Genomic DNA, 17,666 nt, shown 5'->3' with positions numbered 1-17,666 from the left:
CCTCGAAAGCTTTCACTCGCACATACAGCATACGGCGCGCGGCGATGATGTTATCGCCCTTGGATTTTATACGGAACATCACGGCGACGGCAGAAATGCTCCTGGAGTGTCCATATAATTGCTATCTCAATAAAAAACGGAAAAAGGCGAAAGGAGCAATGAAGTTTGTACAATCAATACAGTGGGTCACGTTCTGTGAGCGGCAAGGTACGATGTTGACCTGCAAATGCGAACTACCCACTTTTTAGTCCCATGCTGCTCTGCTATATCCCACGTTTTTACTACCTTTGAAACAGTAAATGCACTATAAGCATTTAAAAAAAAGAAGAAAAAAGTTTGATAGTGTCGTTGCAATGGTTCGCTTGAATTGACAATCCCTGTTTAATTCAGGCTCCTAAACGCATCCATTCAGGACTATACCACTCTTATACACCCGCTAGAGGCCGCCTGCTTGGCACACTCTCGTGTAATACGCGTAATAGTCATCCTGATCAGTTTTAATTACTGCGCGTGCTTCAATTTGTGCTGATGGTACATGCAGAAGTAATGCGTGAAGCAAAGTAAGACCAAGACGAGAGAGGATTAGAACGGACAGACAAGGGACAAGCGATCGTCCTTTGCTGCTGATAGATGTGATCATGTCCGCACAAAAGGTGGAAAGCGTAAAAGATTAAAAAAAAATGGCTGTGGCTTAGCTAAGGTTAAGCCCAGGATGCGAAGCATACTAGCCTTTATTTTAGTTGTTGAACCACTGTTTAGCCTGGTGAACTGCTGTTGCTTGGCTATATTTGGTTCGGCTAGACGAAGAAACAACTCATGCGTTACTCTGCTTCGCCTTCAAGAGTGGAACGCGACAGCGTTCCCGTCGATCCGCCAAGGGGTGTAAGACAATGGGCTACGGCGCGCAGCGACTACGCGCCCCGCATTGGACGCGGTGAGTTAAGTTATGGGGTTTAACGTGCCAAAACCACTTTCTGATTATGAGGCACGCCGTAGTGGAGGACTCCGGAAATTTCGACCACCTGGGGATCTTTAACGTGCACGTAAATCTAAGTACACGGGTGTTTTCGCATTTCGCCCCCATCGAAATGCGGCCGCCGTGGCCGGGATTCGATCCCGCGACCTCGTGCTCAGCAGCCCAACACCATAGCCACTGAGCAACCACGGCGGGTGGACGCGGTGAGCGTCGAGCAACGCAGCGTTCGGCGCGGCAATGAAATGTGCGCCTGAGCAAGCGACGCACGCCTGAGCCTTAGAAACAGCTCGTTTCTAAGGCAACACCGCATTCACTAGAGGCGCTTTTGTACCGCTTTGAAGCATCGTACTCGTGGCTCAGTGGTAGCGTCTCCGTCTCACACTCCGGAGACCCTGGTTCGATTCCCACCCAGCCCATCTTGCGACAGTTGAGCCAAAGCCACCTAGAAACAAGCGCAGCTGCTTATATACCGCCGCGACGGCGCGAGCGACGGCGCGAGTTGGAGCCCCGTTTCTCCTCTGTCGTGACGTCACGGTGTCACGTGGTCAACCTTGAAGGCGACGCCGCGAGCGACGGCGCGAGTTGGAGCCCCGTTTCTCCTCTGTCGTGACGTCACGGTGTCACGTGGTATTGAAGGCGACACCGCCGCTCCTGAGGAGCTGGGTTGAGCTCTAGTACACTGTAAACACAAATGAGCCCATATGGGCGTTTTAACAGTTGATATGCCATTTTTCCCCCCCAGCTTAAAATGAGTACGCCCACGAGAAGAAGTAAAATAAGCTAGAACCATTATTATACCCCCGACCCCATTTGAAGGGGCATTGCGGTTGTAAAATGGGGGTTTTCAAGGAATAACGGTGGCGTAGGGGAAATTGAGACGAGCCAAACAGAAGAAAGAATAACTCAGCCATGACCAACAAGGCAGTCAGCCGCAGCGACAATTTCAGTAGGATTATTTCTGCAGTCAGATTCGAAATATCCCGCGCAATGTGTGTCGGCGCTGTTTTTCTGTTCGGAGTAGCCGCGCCTTGGTGCTGCAGAGGACGCCGAAGTCGGAACTACGCGCGGAGGAACACCAGCCTTCGGAGCGCGCGCGCGCCCGTTGAAGCAGCTTTCAGCGACGGCCATTCGACCAGCGACGGCACATTCTTCTACCGTGGTTGATGTTTCTCACTGCTTTGAACCCCCAAGACTCCACGGTAAGTGACTTTGAACGATTATTACATGTTCTATGAGTGTGCATGTGTTCTAAGTGAGGAGACGCGCTGATATGACTTGTTGAAGGTCTCGATACAACATGGCGCGACAGTTGACCGTCCAGAACCATTTTGCACGATCACTGTGTTTCTTCGAGCTTTGTCGTAATCGAGGCGACTTGAGTGCTCAGAGTCAAGTGAGTGTACTTAAAAATTAGGATTTTATATAATGAGGGACTTTGCCGCGTCTTTAATTGGGCGGATGTGAGCATTCGACATGATCCCCGAAGCGCAAGCCACTACCATAATAGTTACGTGCAGTGCGAGGTGAGCTAAGCTTCGCCGCCTAACCGCGGCCTGAAAATGTGGCGGCTCGTTAAGGGCTTACTGCGGTGCGCGTGTGTGAGTGTTTGTACAGCGATCATTTGAGCGAGAACCGGCGGCGCTTCTTTGTGCGCGGTATCTGCTAGCTGGCGCGTACGTGGCGCCAATCCCCTAGCCCGTGCGATTGTGTGCAGTAGGTCGCCCACTTAGCGCGCATTGTGCAGATTTGCCAGTACGCTCCTTTCTATCGTCTGTGTCTCTTCGCGCCCACGTCGTTGATTGTGCAGGCAGTGCGCGACTGCGGCACGTAGCATGTAGAGCCTGCGCCCGTCGACTTTGATCTACGGGCGTGAAATGTCGGCGGCGCGTTTGTGGTATTAAAAGCGTGTGGTGAGCTTCCTACGGCGCTACGGGTCAACGCCGCATGAGCTGCCGGTCAGAGTATAAGAACCTCTTTATTGTTAGCGTACTGCTTGGCGGTAACAGGTGTCCTGCTTGGGTTCAGATTACTGGATACGCCGTCACTTGAACCTCGGCGGCCGGAACAGGTGAGTACCAGTGGCGCCGGCACCTCGGCCGGCAGAAAACGGTGCCCGTGCCGTGACGAGATATATCAATTTACGCGATAGCATTGCCGGTGATAGGTCATACGGGCGCGTCGCTCCATGCCTGTGTTCTTTGCTGAGGCCGCCACTACGCCTGCGGTGCACTTACTACGTTACATCTATATAGTCGATGCTTGTGCAATGTTATTCAACAGCTGGCGCTGTGCTCTGGATACCTGAACTTGTTTAATGTTTAATTACTTTGCTGCTGTGCCATTGCCTATTGGGTACAGATATTTAGTATTGAATTCAAGGTGCCAAATTAACACAAAGAAGTTGCGCTTTTCAACTCAGGATCATATCACACATCACAGCGTCATCCTATATTGCACGAGTATTAATAACAAAATTTCTGTTGCTGGTGAAAAAAAAAAAAAAAAAAAGGGCAGACCGATCAACCTGTAACCTGTATCTGTGAGAAAAATGTGCTTCAAGTCCGCGATTGTCTATAAAAAAAGGTACTACCTTGGTATTCAATGTCAGTAACACTCATAAGTTATGCATCCTTTTGTGTGAAATAATTTGTCTTAGAAGCCATTCATTGTAAGGGATCAGTAAACATCTCATAGCTTAAGTAGTGCATATGTGCATGAGTTGGGCAAAGGTATTGGTTTGTAAAGAGCAAAGCCATTAAGATATAAAATATTGGCAAGCTTAGTTTAACAATAAGCTGACGAATATACAAAACCTAATGTAGCAGCAGATGTTCTCCAAGATAAGCTTGTGACCAGCTTTTTTGTGTTCTGTGTGATCACTGTAGTGTCAAATTTTTCATTTTTATTTCAGGACTGCGGCTGCGGTCGTTTCATTGCCAACTGTGAGGATGAAGCAGCTTCATGGCCGGAGATCGGGCGCCTCCCATCAGTTTCCCTTTTCAGCAATAGAGGCCTTGGTATGCTCTTACCTAGAGTTTGCTTTTTTACCCTGTATGTTTTGAGCGCAATGGCTAGTTTAGCGGCATTACTTAGAGTGATTGGTGTGACACCTGTTCCATAGGAGGTATGCAGGTTATCCCACGTAACTCTAGCAAACTTTTAAAAATATGAATATGCCATCTAGTTGCACAGAACCTATGTAATGTTGTTTCCTGTCTCTTGGAAATACTTGGATTTGCTGCATTTTGCCTAATTACCTAATTAGTCTTAATCAATTAATCAACTTCTCAAATGTAATTAGATAAAAAGTCTCAATTATAAAATTGTAGAGCAACGTGAAAATTTCCCAGTGCAGCTATCTGTGGCTCAATATGTGCTACATAATGTGTTTTTAGAGCATGAAAGAAGCCTGAGAATCTCGCAAAGTGCCTTGAGTATGTTTCTGTGTGACAGCGCCTGTGTTGTGTTCTTCCTTCAGTCCTCGTCGTTTGCGCTGTACTAACAGTCGACCTCGAGTGGCCATTCCCGTGGCAGTCTTGCATGTATTGAGTGCTTGCCCTGTATAGGCATGTGTGTTTCCAGTAAGCAAAAAATACTGAAGGAGCCCAACGTGATGTATTTCAGGACAAGTGTATGGTGTAAATTACTATGTGACAATAAAATAAACTGAAACAAGACTTCACAGTAGAGGTATGCAGGTGTGTGCATCAGCATAATGACGAAAACCTCATGCAAGTTTAGAAAAATATTCATTAAGTTAGTTTCTGTCATTCTCTGTCACATTATTATTGCAAAAATGTGCTCTCTAGTATTGCACGATTAAAAACACAGTTCAAACACATAATTTGCTGGAACCTTGACATTCATAGCAACATAGAGAGGAATGGTTAAAAATTTGCTTTGCTTCTCTGACCTTCATTTTAGGTCTTTCTCATGTTTGCTAAGCTTCTTAAACTATCATAGACCCCTTCCAGGGTTTACAGGCAGCTTGAGCACATTGTGCCAGATTGTGGAGAAGCTGCAGAGGTCGCAGTGTGTATAATGGTGTGCGGTAAATGCAAGTTTATTGCAAGATGCATTATGCTCAGTACCAATTATATTAAGTTATAATTTTAGCAAAAATCTCTGTTTTCCAGATATATATCAATGTGTCTCCAAAGAACTGCACTTTTTAAAAGAGTTGCTCATTCTCTGTCTACTGTTCGGTGTTGTTAAATGCATGTATGTTGGACAGCATAGTGCTTGGCCTTCAGCTGAAGGTAGTAGTGTAGGTAGTAGGTAGTAGTGTAGAAAGTGGTAGCAGTAGTAGCTTTATGCATGTGCATAAAGCTGCAGTAAGCCAAATGCGAAAAGATAAGGGCTAATACGATACAGCCACGTAGCAAAATTTACACCAGCAAACTGTTTGATGCAATCCCTAGGAAACTAAGCAAAAATATAAGAATGTGCTTATATGATAAACAGTACCTATGTTTCAGGCGCATGGCCTTCTACCGCCATATTCCATAACAGTTCATTATTTAACACTTTAAAACTACTTGCCCTGTTTATGTCTAACTGCTCTAAATTCGAAAATTTTCATTGATTGCACTATGAAGGTTTTGGGCGTGGCTTAAGTTACTGCCAGAATTAAATTTATAGTTGTGGCCGTCCTATGTGTGATAACAAAAAGCCATTTTGGAACCAGGTGACTGTTATGCAGTATGCTAAGTGTGCGTATTAGAACAGCCACTTATATTTTCATTGTAACCATGTATAAAGTATGTATGTACACATCTCGAAGCCATAGACTGTGTACTGTTAATTGGAGGTGTTATTGTGTGAAGTAGGTTTTTTTGTAAGCATTGTCTAGAATTTGCACTACATTAAGGTGTAGTGTAGCCAAGCGAAAAATATTGACAAAATGGCTAAAGTTCATTCTTAAGAGTATTAAGCGCACTTAGATGACTTTACAGCATGTAGTAAAACAAGAATGGGAACTGAAGTGCTTAATTTTTGTTCATTATTACCATATGGCACCAACATGCAATGAAGACAAAAGAGGAAGAGAAGTGAAGTGCACTAAAGGGCAACTCGCTCCTGATGGGAGCTGCATTCACATCTACATGATCCATGCAATCTTTGAGTTATAGCAGCAGCTAACCACCTGTTCACATTGTTGCACATTTGTATTGTTTATGTACTAAGTCTGGCCCTGGAAGTGTTAAGCAGTGCCACTTGTGGCATTGGTGCTGCATGCAAGAGATCCATCTAACCACAGGTGTTATGTATTATGTAAACCTAAGTTCTTTTAAATTCATGTAACCCACAAAAGCTCCATTTGAAAGGATGTGCCATATTTGCCACCATTGCAATGAGTAGCATTGGCTGACAGTCACAGGGCGAGACGTTAACCTTGCTCAGCTATTATGCAAAACTATTTTACATACAAATGTGGTAATTAGTATACATGCTGAAAGCCTCACAGAATAAAATTTTTTATTCGCATCTTACAACGATTGTTATTTTGCTTTAACTCAGGAGGCCTTTCTACCTGCGTTGCATCCTGTGGCTGGACCACTCCCACGATCTCGGCAGAATCGTTACACAGGTGTGTTCTTTTGTGATTCTCAGTACTGATATTTTCTAGTTTACGTTCAATGTAAATGCACAGATCAAATGAAAAACAGGTTAAAAGATGAGCTCACAGGCACTGTATCCAAATGTTTGTTAGGAAGGAAAATCTTTTTTACAAGTTGTCATTATAGCAACACAAGAGAGTGTGCACATCACACCACCAGTACCTAGCAAGCAACAGCATTATACCGTAGAAGAAGCCAAAACATCAGGCGAAAACCTGTACTAAACTAGGGACTGTATTAAGACCTTTTCGAGGCTTAAACTATTTCTTGGGTTACTCTGTCTAATTGCTTGAACTGAACTGACGTGTCCTGCAAAACAATTTGCATTTGCATTTGATACAATCTGCAGCAAAATATGAACAAAGGGCTGCAATACTCTAAGGGCCTACTATTGAAGTTGCAACCAGTCTTCCCAGTGTACTGCAGCCTCAGGAACATGAAATGTGGTACACTGTACCACATGCACACACAACAAATTTTAATCCATGGGCATCTGTACACTGCTTGTGCAGGACTGCGCAACTGGCTGTTTATTCGTGACTGAAACAGCTACGTACATCAAGACTGTATTGGGAAGCCACCATCTTTTTCAGTCAGTGTAACAGTCCATAAACATATGGATTTCCATGAGCATTTTGTCTGCCACACTTTTCTTTGTCGTTTTTTTTGCACTCCAGCTTTGATGGCTGCAAGACACTTCAGGCTGGCTGAAGAGACAGTGGTAGCCTAGTAGGTGGCCTCACAAAGTTGTTATTTTGATTTTTAAGAGCCGACTTGCTTTGGACAATGCTGAATAACACATCAAAAGGCACGGGATTATTGACAAGGTTAGAATGACTTTGAAAGAAGTTTAAGGCTTCTTTTAAACTCTGATCTGTCTGCTGAGACCAAATCATGTCAGCTTTTAATGAAGCAATGTTCAGGTTGGAAAGCTGCAAGGCTGTGTGGGTACTCAAACACCATCATTGCTTCATATAGCTGAAGTTGCTGTGACATCAAGGCAGAAGCAAATGACATGGCAAAGGAAAGGTTGGTCGACAAAGGACTCATTGGCAATTATGTAGGTTCAAGGGCTATTGCACTGAGTAAGAAAATGTGTTCCTGATACAGCGTGAACAGTGTTAATGCTGAAGAACAAACTGGCACCATCTCCCCAGTCCTACACAAGCACGTGCATAGAAAGGGATGCCTGTTGGCCTTGAGGGCCACCACTGGAGGGATCACCTGCTATCGCTATGACATAGAATGTGACATCAGATGACTATAGTTCACACCTTTGCTGCAGCTCGCTGGCTGGGCAATTGAAGCCTTGATTGTAAGGATGAAAAGTTTCAATCACAAGGTGGCAATTTAGTTGCCAACTCTTACAGCATGGTTCACTACTCAGTGCTGCAGTGCTGGACGTATTTGACCAAGCCTGGTGCGAGTTCTCATGAGTACCCATGTTCAAGCTGCCGCTAGATACTTAGTTGATAAAGTCACTGAAAATGAAATTTGGTCATCGAAAGAGTCATGAAAACGATGCACACAAGGCTTGTAGCGTGCTTACTTGGTATGACCTCAGTCAAGACACCCTGTGTAGAGATGCTGACAAAAGTGCAGCAGAAGTGTGGATTGAGGAGACAAAAATATAAGCTGTTCAAGTTCCACATATAACAAACTGATAATAAATCGCCGTTCAGCAAGAACTCCGGCAAAAGGGGCAAGCTGCACTCCCCACAACGAATGCTATAAAAACAGTACTGTTATTGCAGCAAAATTGCCTATAGCTCTTTTGATAGCTTGATAGCTGGTATCACACAATGTTTTCTATGCCACGGAAATATTCCAGCACGTGGGGGCCACAATTCTCCTAGAGGCCAATACAGACACAGGTTGCCAGCAAGCATGGACTAAAGATTTTTCCGTTTGCATTGATGTAGTCTACCACATTTTGTTTTCTTGGGTGCACAGTCACACTGGGGTAACAATTTTCTGCCTGAATATTCATCGCAGGGAGCACTGCAGCCAGCTAAAGCGAGTTTTTTGTTCACACCTTGCCACAGATGCGGCAAGATGTGGACTTGACCCATTTTTCTAGGCACATTTGTTGGGTTCAAGAAAGAACACAGAGTAGCTTAAGAACTTTATTCCTTCTAGATTTAAGGCGTGGGGCCAGGTATTAACCATTGTTTTAAGAATTTTCCCAAACCGGGAAAGATTCTTTCTTGAAAGTCTTCTCATATCAGCTTGATACAGTCCCTGGCTTAGTATGGGTGCATGTGCTGTGGCTTTGTTTTAGTCTGTTTAAAAGGTCGTTTTCCTTTTGAGTGTTCCAGTCGCAAAGAAATCACAAATATATTTTGATTTCAGGAACCCTTGTGACATTACATAATTCCTTTACATGTTGCAACCAAGCTTATTTTTTAAACACATGCCTTTCTTTCAGCATGAAAAAAAAACATCTTAGATGAAACAAGGCAAAAATGGCTGCTTATGCATTTGTACGATATTCCAACTGAGAGGGGTGAAAAGTAATAAAATGTTCTACTTTCATAATTTTTCTACCATGTGTACAACATTTCTTAATAGGCATGAAGCAAATTCACTTTTATCACTAGCCTATTACAGAAACAAAAAATGACAAACTGAGCTTTTAAGGGGGCCCTCAGAAGGGCCCAGTCCGTGCGTCTTCTTTTCTAGCGCCATGGCTGTGAGCGCAGCTGAGCACATCTGCAGCCTGCACACCCTGTTCTAGAGGTGATCTGCTGCCTGTGGAAAGACTAGACGTGCTGATATGGCGTGGTATTATGTGCACAGTCTTCCCCCGTGTTTAGTACACGGGGTTGCATAATCTGTAGTTTCAGAGATGCATTGAAGTTTGATACAGACAAAGCATTCACCTCCACTGCCAGCACTTTTCATGATGGTGTCGTTCCACTGTGTGTGGCAGTATCAAAGAGGACAGGGTGGATGCGAAAGCAAGGCTGGGTTTGCTTCATGCTACCTATGTGAAGGTATCGTTAACACACCGTGAAACCGTATCTTTGGTCGCTGACTCTCAAATTCAAAATTTTTTTCTCATTCAGATTTGTGTTTTCTGACTGCGGCCCTTTCCGTGGGAAAACAATCCATTTGCAAATGTACTTATTTGACTAAACGGTCGAATCTGAGTACAACAAACCAAATTGCTGATTTTGGTGCATTCGTTATGTTGGGGTTCCTTTGTATATGACTCCAGAAAAAGCCGACCATTGTCTGCTCACACTCCGCCGCGCCCGCCCATATAGGAATAAACTTAATTTTGGTTGGCCACGATGCTTATTGGTGTAGTAGCTGTCGTGTGTCCACCCATACACATTTTGTTGGCTTCCCGAAAACCTCAAAGAACAGCGGTATTTTGCTTATGTGCATTCACTAATCAAATAAGTACATGTTTGCTAGAATCCCCATAATATTGAGTTAGCTGGTCTGCTTGAAAATGTTCAAAATATGGCAGTTAGATTTGTAATAGGAAGTCATACTAAAAGGCTTTGTATTACTGAGAGTAAGGGTAAGCTGCAATGGCAGGATTTAAAAGACTGGGAAATCTCTTCAGTTAAGATTATTTCAAGCATATACTGTTCCAAACATGTAGAGAATAGAGAAATTCATATCAGGCTATCATCATACCTCACAAGAAAGAGATTACACTAAAAAGGTTTATTAATTTCCTTTACTTATAGGTGATGCCTCACATTGTTTTTTCCTTGGACCAAAGGGACTGCAAGGTTTTTCAGCCTGCAATTGTTTGCATAGTTTTCAAAGATAATTCCCTCCCTGCTTTGTGTGCTTGATTTGAATGTAAGTTACATTACACAGAATGTATACCCCCCCTGCAATGCCAGTACAGGCAAAGCAGGTACTAAATGAATAACCACGAAAGGATTTTGGAGCGAGCAAAAATGGCATGTGCAATAGATATGCGTAGATGTCCCGTTGGTGTTGCTGTCAAACAAGAAATTGGGATATCGAGGAACTGAGCAAAGTAACTACATGTGTGCTTACCAAACTATAGCTGTCATTTACACCTTGATTGTGACTTAGCTACCAAAAGAAGTTTTTTTGTCTTGTTCTTTTTCTGTTAAAATGTACTTTTTTCTTTGTCTACTTTCGTTTGGGTTTTTGTAGCTATATCGTGCACATGTGGCCAATAATGCCGTGTGGAAGTTAGTGGTTGTTGGTATTTCTCACTGCCTGTCGTTTGTTCAATGTGTGTACTAAAGTCAATAGAGCACCAACTAGTATAAACTAGTGTGTTGAATTTGTTTTCTTGTTTTAGTACAAATGATCTGACTGGTTATGTGCCCAAATAAACAATTAGATTATGAAAACAAAGTTCATCAGAACATGTCATGCATTTTACTTATAATTACCCTATTTCAACTGCAGAACCCACATATTAAGGCATGTAGATTTAAGTGGAACAAGTCTTTTTGCAATCCTTAGTTCTGAATAGGTGAGAGCAGTGCTAAGGGCACAAAGTGAGTCCACATAGATAAATGGCATGGTGCACTGTGCACTGACTAATAATTGATGTGTTTTTGCAACAGACAAGCAAATAAATATCCAGTAATGCCTTGTCAGAGGCACGAAAGCACATAAAGAGGCAGGGGGTGGTCAGATACAAATGTGCTGTGGTTTCAGGTTTGTTAATAAGCATACCACTTTTCTGTAACTTCAGAGAACATGTGCTGCGCTGACACATTAATCTTTTTTTTTCTTGTTATATTGTGGGATTTGATTAGTTTCTGGGTTAATGGTTGCTGCTTTCGCTAACATGTTGCACTTATGAAATTTGGGCTGTCATCGGCACTGTTTACAGTGTATGTACTCTTATGGTCACATTATAGTGGTGCTTAATCGTGAAGGCTCTCATTCAAATATAAGCTTGTCTGGTCTACATATGCTTTCCTTCATGCCAAAGGAATAAGATATACTATGTTTATGTCAGAAGGAAAGAAATTGAGACTGGTGTCTATTATTGCATATAAATCTATGCTTAGTTGCGTTAACATTTTTGCATAATTTCAACAACTTATTTAGTGCATTTCTGTAACATTCACACTCTTTCTTATCCACTTAGGTGTAAGGAATAAAGGCAAAAAAGTAAAGCATTGCAGTGGATTTAACTTAATGCTCTTGATTCTTGTTACCTTCTTGATAGATTTTCTATTTGGAAGAGCATATGTACAAAAGCATGTTTTGACCAAATAGGCTGCTGTTTGGGAGGCTTTGCAAGCACCACTATAACGTGACAAAAGCAGTGTGTGGCCATTTGGTTATATAAATTCTGGTGTAATGACACCACAAAAAGTAAACAAAGATATGTACGCACATGACACAAGCACCGGATCTCACTTCAAGCTTTAAAATAAGGAAACAGGCAATATTTAATAACAGGTGGAGACATGATGTGATGATATCTGTTAAAAGAAATTCTTTATGCAGTGCAACTGATACATTCGTCATACTTTTTAAATGTTGCAAGCCACAATTACCTTGCATGTTGTCAGGTCGTAATACCTGGCTACAACGCAAGTTTTGTGGAACACAGGACCGCAGTCACATTCTTTGCAGTATTTAACATTGTGTGATGGAGGATTGTTTCACACGGATGACTCATACTCCCTCAATTTCCCTGATTTCGCATTAATAGAGCATCCCATCTGTCCAATGTAGGCACGGCCTTATGATGGCAGCAGACTACACAACGCTTGCGGCCTAGCTCACTAGATGCATATTGTGCTTCAACCACAACCAACCTTTTCCTTTTTTGGCTTCTGCCTTTTATTACAGCACAAAACTCTCCTAACAAGGGCCTAAGAAAACAATGATTTGCGCAACTAAATTAGGCATGAATATGGAATATAATGAATGAGATGAAGTAAAAAAGTGGTTGCAGTTGTTTCGTATGCATTTGTAATTTTCATGGGTAATTGTGTAGCTGGTCTCTACGGGCAAAAATTTTTTTTCTGTATGAAACATGTGATGAGAGATTTGCTCTGATGAGAAAAAAAGACAAGCCAGGAAAACAAATTAATTTGTTGCGTGCAGCACAATTTGCAGGCGGTGCACTGTGCAACGGAGGTTATGTACAGTCAGCCATTCCCATCCAGTCATGCTTGCATTGCATACACACATTGTATTAATTTGAGATTGCGGCTAATGAAGTTTGTGTGGAATAACTCTCATTCGCACATAGTGATGCACTGCAAAATAGATTGGTTTGTTCCTGTGTTCATCAAAACTTGTAGCCAAAAATTATGAGCAGATGTACATAAGATAATTAAGCTTTGGCAGATTAGCACGAAAAGAACAAATACATCAGTCATTCTCAGCTACATTGCACAAAGAATTTGTTTTTGAATTAATGACATCACTTCCTGTCACTATGTGATGTATATGATGTCTGTTTTCTTATTAAAGCGAGAGTTGAGGTTAGGCACTTGTGTCCTGCATGTCTTTGTCTTCGTTTGCTTCTGTGGTGCCATTACACCAGAATAAGTCCATGACAGGAGCTGCCAGTCTATGCAGTTATACTACATTGGGCTCAGTACGCCTGGCGGCCTGAATGTGACGAGTGCGAAGTAGCAGTAAGAACTTCAGAAGGGTAGAATTTTGTGTCGGTGGTGCATATTACAGTATGGTGAAGCGCTATAGATGGAACAGTGTGAGGCGAGACAGATGGGAAAGTGCTACAGACAACTGTGAATGTTTACTGGAAAGTTTCGCTGCAGCGGGACAATGCATGCGTTATCCTGGTGCAGCAAAATTTGCCAATGTTCATAGTTGTCAGTAGTACTTGCCCATCTACATTACACTTCACCGTACACTAGTAGCAGTAACAACATAAACCAACTGACCCGAGCAATAATGAAAGCCCACAGAATTGCCAAATTGTAGGAGAAATGTTTCAGTGTAACACGTGTTTTGTTAACTGACAAGCAAATGGCATACATGTCTGCGAACCGATGATCAGATGCATTTTTCATGCACATACATTATTTTGTACAACTGCTTCCTGCTTTGGTTTTTTATGGCTTTTAGGAAGCATTCCAAAGTACTTAACTGTTTGTCTGTTCTAAAATTGAATCTGTTCTCAGCCAGCACTATGTGATATTACTGCATAAGCCCTTACTTCGTCACTGTCCTTCGCACTGTTCCCAACTAAATATGAATAACCAAATAACCATGTTTTTAAATTTTCAGATTATGAAGAAAATACTCTTAATATGTATTTCATTAGAAAAATTTTCTCAATTTTAGGAAGAAGTCTGGCTGGCCCCAAGCCTGGTGCAAAATGAAGAAATGGCACTCCACATCAATTCATGTTTACTTGTCGTCATAACCAGTCTGTTAGCTTAATTTTTGGTTCCTATTGAATTCTCAAGAAAGGTACCAACTCTGTCATTCAATCTGCGAACAAATTTTTGCACTTGGGGATGCAGCCATGCACAAAGCCTTTGAGCTCATTAATATCTTTATTTTTTAAAGAAAGTGCAGCTGCTGCGTGGAGCAATAGGTTGAATAAGACGAGGGTAAATGAAAAGATGGCGAAATTAGTCATCAACAGTTGTCCAACAAAGGAAGTCTCAAGCTGGAGGCAACATCTTTGCAAGAGAACCAAATGGCTCCAGCCTGAGACATTCGTTGTTCAACCTGGCAAGTCTCCTTCTCTAAATATTTCCTCTAGCCTGAGACCTATATCCATTCCACCACCCTTGACCAACAATACACCTATACATTTGGCAACCCATGGAAAGGTAGCAAATTCACATTCAGGGAAAGTGAATGTAGTGTGCACCCTGGAAGGTAGCATGAACAGTATTTTATTTACTTAATGAAATGCAGATTTGCTATCCAATTACTTTATTTTGATCCCCGTTTTATAATTGGACAGCATGGTTCCTCAGAGAGAATAATAATTCGAAGCTCACACAATTTTGCTCCTTTATGTCCGTTAAATCTGTCCTGGTTGCTACACTATCAGCCCTGTCTGCAATTGCGTAGCAGTGTTTTGAGCATGCATCTTAATTCAAAAGAATAGTTAGGCTTCTACCTCAGAATGTTTGCTACTGTGTTGCAGCTCGAATTCTATGTCTAGGTGGTCACTGTGATGCCATGTGCTTTTTAAATAAGACCAATATGCTATTTGAAGGGCAAATAAATGCAATCTCAAATGACCTCAGCTCGGGGAATGACACAATTGGAGGTCAATATGATAAGGAGGATTTGATTTCTGAAAACAAGGCACTTAAACGGGAGAAAGCATGACTAATTTCGTATAAAGATGCTGCTTTTGGATATGATCAGGGAACGTACTTGTTCGTGGCTGCATTTGCAACATGTTACATTGCTGGCTTTATATATTGCACTGGGTACAGTGAAATGTTGCTGCTTGCACAATATTCAACTAAACATGGTAGCCATGCTAATGTGTCCATGCAGAACACAACTCATCCACTATTATGGACTACAGTGGAATCTCGATAAACGAAAATCGCTTCGAAACTGCCGCTTAAATAGGACACCATCCTGATAATTGGTTGGCTCTCTGCAATGTCTCTCAGTAAATATAATGCCTGGTAAATGGAACCAATTTCCCTGGCACCTTGAGGCTCCATTTAAAGAGCACCCACTGTAAAAATATAGGGGGGATCGTGTTTGGAACTTTCGTAAATGTAGTCTTAAACAAAACCGCATTTCAGTGGGAGCGAAATGCAAAAGCACCTGTGTACTTAGACAGGTGCATGTTAAAGAACCCCAGGTTGTCCAAATTAATTCGGGTTACTCGCTATGGCATGTGTCATAATCAGAAGGTGGGTTCTGGTTCGTAAAATACAATAATTTTTAATAGCTTGCTCAGAAATCCAGCACTAAATTATGTAGCTTGTTTGTGTGATGAGTCCCAATTTCTTAATTTAGTACTTTGACATTTATCATATTTGTGTGCTAGTCCATGCAAAATACCACTGATCAGCCTCATTATACCAGCCACTGTTAATTAGGAATGGCTTAGTCAAGCAACTTAAACTTACAGCACAAACATCTAAGACGAACCACAAAAGGAAGATACAACACACACTGGTGCTAACTTCTTTATTTCTTCGTCGTCGATGCAATATAAACCCTAGGCCACACTACCGCGCAGGCACTCAGATTACATTACAGAGATCTGCCAAATTATCACATACGCAAGCGTAGGAAGTCAAATTCAGATGGATGCAGGGACAAAGATATCTTACTAATGCAATTATCGCCCTGCCTTTCTTGTGGTAAGCCTCTAAGGCAAGCCGCACATGCTCATTCTTGCTTTTGCCAAGAATCGACGTCCCATCAAGTTGTGCCTCACAATTGTTGCAAGAGTTTATATGCGCACCAAGGTGCGCTCCTCTATCTACATTTTTGTTTACTTGTTGCGCATGTTCCCTGAGTCGCTCATTGATGCAATGCCATATCTAGCCAAGCTATGTCTTAGCACATGAGAGTGAATTGTATAAACCACGCCGACCGCGCACAACACGTATGAAGCATCATGCCGAATTTGGCGTCCTCCTCTGCCCTCTCCGCAGGTGCGGGAGCATAGCTTTAAAAGCTTGTTCGGTGCAGGAAACGCCAAAGGAACACTATGCCTGCAAGCAATTTTCTTGAGTTGATAGATGACCTTATGTGTTTAAGGGACCGCGCAGGGAACATGCACAAAAAGTAAACAAAAATGTAGATAGAAGAGTGCACATTGTTGCGCATGTAAACTCTTGCAAAAATTGTGAGGCACGACTTGATGGGACGTCGATTCTTGGCAAAAGCATGAATGAGCTTGCGCGGCTTGCCTTAGAGGCCTACGACATAAAAAGGCAAAATGATAATTGCATCAGTGACATAGCTTTGTCCCTGCACCCATCTGAATTTGAGTTCCTACGTTTGCATATGTGATAATTTGGGAGATCTCTGTAATGTAATGTGTGTGCCTGTGCGGTTGTGTGGCCTAGGGCATATATATGCATCGACGACGAAGAAATAAAGAAGTTGTCAGTTAGTGCCAGCGTGTGTCGTGTCTGCCTTTTGCGGCCATTTGCCATTTGCCAACTAGGCCAAATGAAGTTTTACTCTTAGTCAAGCGAGCTCAATATATAGTCTGTGCAAAAGTGTGGAGCGTCAGTACAAAGTAACAGTTCAAACACATGGCTCTGTAGTTACAGTTCAGTATGAAACGAGATAAGATTTCTTAGCATTTCTTTCATTTACTAATTTCATTGTATTAGGACATGTAGAATACTAGCAACTGGCATGCTTACAATGTACAGTGCTCTTTTTTAAAATCCAGACAATTGTTTTACTGGGGCAGAAATGTGCTTTCTTTTGGGCCCGGAAGTGAACATATTATATTTCTTACATTTGGTGTAAAATAAATTTTCTTCACTGTCAGTGTGTGTCTCGTGCATTTTTCCTTTCAGCAAGTAGCAACTGCTCTCGAAGGCGTTTGCTGGCCTCGGAGGCACTGCCGATAAGCTAGGACGACTGTATAAAAGCTTTGCAAAGAGGGGCTCTGTGATCAGCGAAAGGGAAAAAAAATGAAGACGTGCGGTGACGGGTTCATTCGCCATTGGACCACGTGTGCGCGTGACTTGGTCGATTCAGCGGTGGCCCTGTGCCGTCGATTGGACCACGTGTGGCGAGCCCGCGGCGAAATGCTTCGTGGCGGTACGCCGCGCCTATGCAGCAGCAGACGGAACACCGCAGGCCAAGGTGTCGGACGCCGGCGTTCGCTCCGAGCAGGTGCGACGCCTGCTCGGGTGGCAGCTCACGGACGGCCGAGTTCCCTTGAGCCTTGATCGCCGGCGTTCGACATTTCGGCCTGCGGTGTTCCGTCTGGTACTGCGTAAGCGCGTGACCCGCGCCACCATGCATTTCGCTACGAGCTTGCCGCACCTAAACTAAAATGCCTTTAATTCCTTCACAATACTCCCATTGTACCTCCCAGTCAAATAGGGGGGGGGGGGGGGGTGAAGTGGGCGTATACGGTACCCCCGTTGTGTGCCCAATTAATG

At 42.9% G+C, this 17,666-nt stretch overlaps 1 long non-coding RNA gene across 2 annotated transcripts; it reads left to right on the top strand.

The window, feature by feature from the left end:
• The first annotated feature begins 1,893 nt into the window (after window positions 1-1,893).
• On the top strand, window positions 1,894-17,043 carry LOC129380796 (uncharacterized). 2 transcript variants are annotated; one of them, XR_008608981.2, is made up of 4 exons: window positions 1,894-2,175; window positions 3,888-3,993; window positions 6,497-6,566; window positions 13,885-17,043. It is a non-coding gene; the product is annotated as an uncharacterized lncRNA (long non-coding RNA). The 2 variants fall into 2 exon arrangements; XR_011894572.1 differs by lacking the exon at window positions 1,894-2,175 and adding an exon at window positions 2,185-3,044.
• The last annotated feature ends 623 nt before the right edge of the window (window positions 17,044-17,666 follow it).

Source organism: Dermacentor andersoni, chromosome 1, assembly GCF_023375885.2.
Source record: "Dermacentor andersoni chromosome 1, qqDerAnde1_hic_scaffold, whole genome shotgun sequence".
Classification (NCBI taxonomy): Eukaryota; Metazoa; Arthropoda; class Arachnida; order Ixodida; family Ixodidae; genus Dermacentor; species Dermacentor andersoni.
This window is presented reverse-complemented; position numbering and strand designations above follow the sequence as displayed.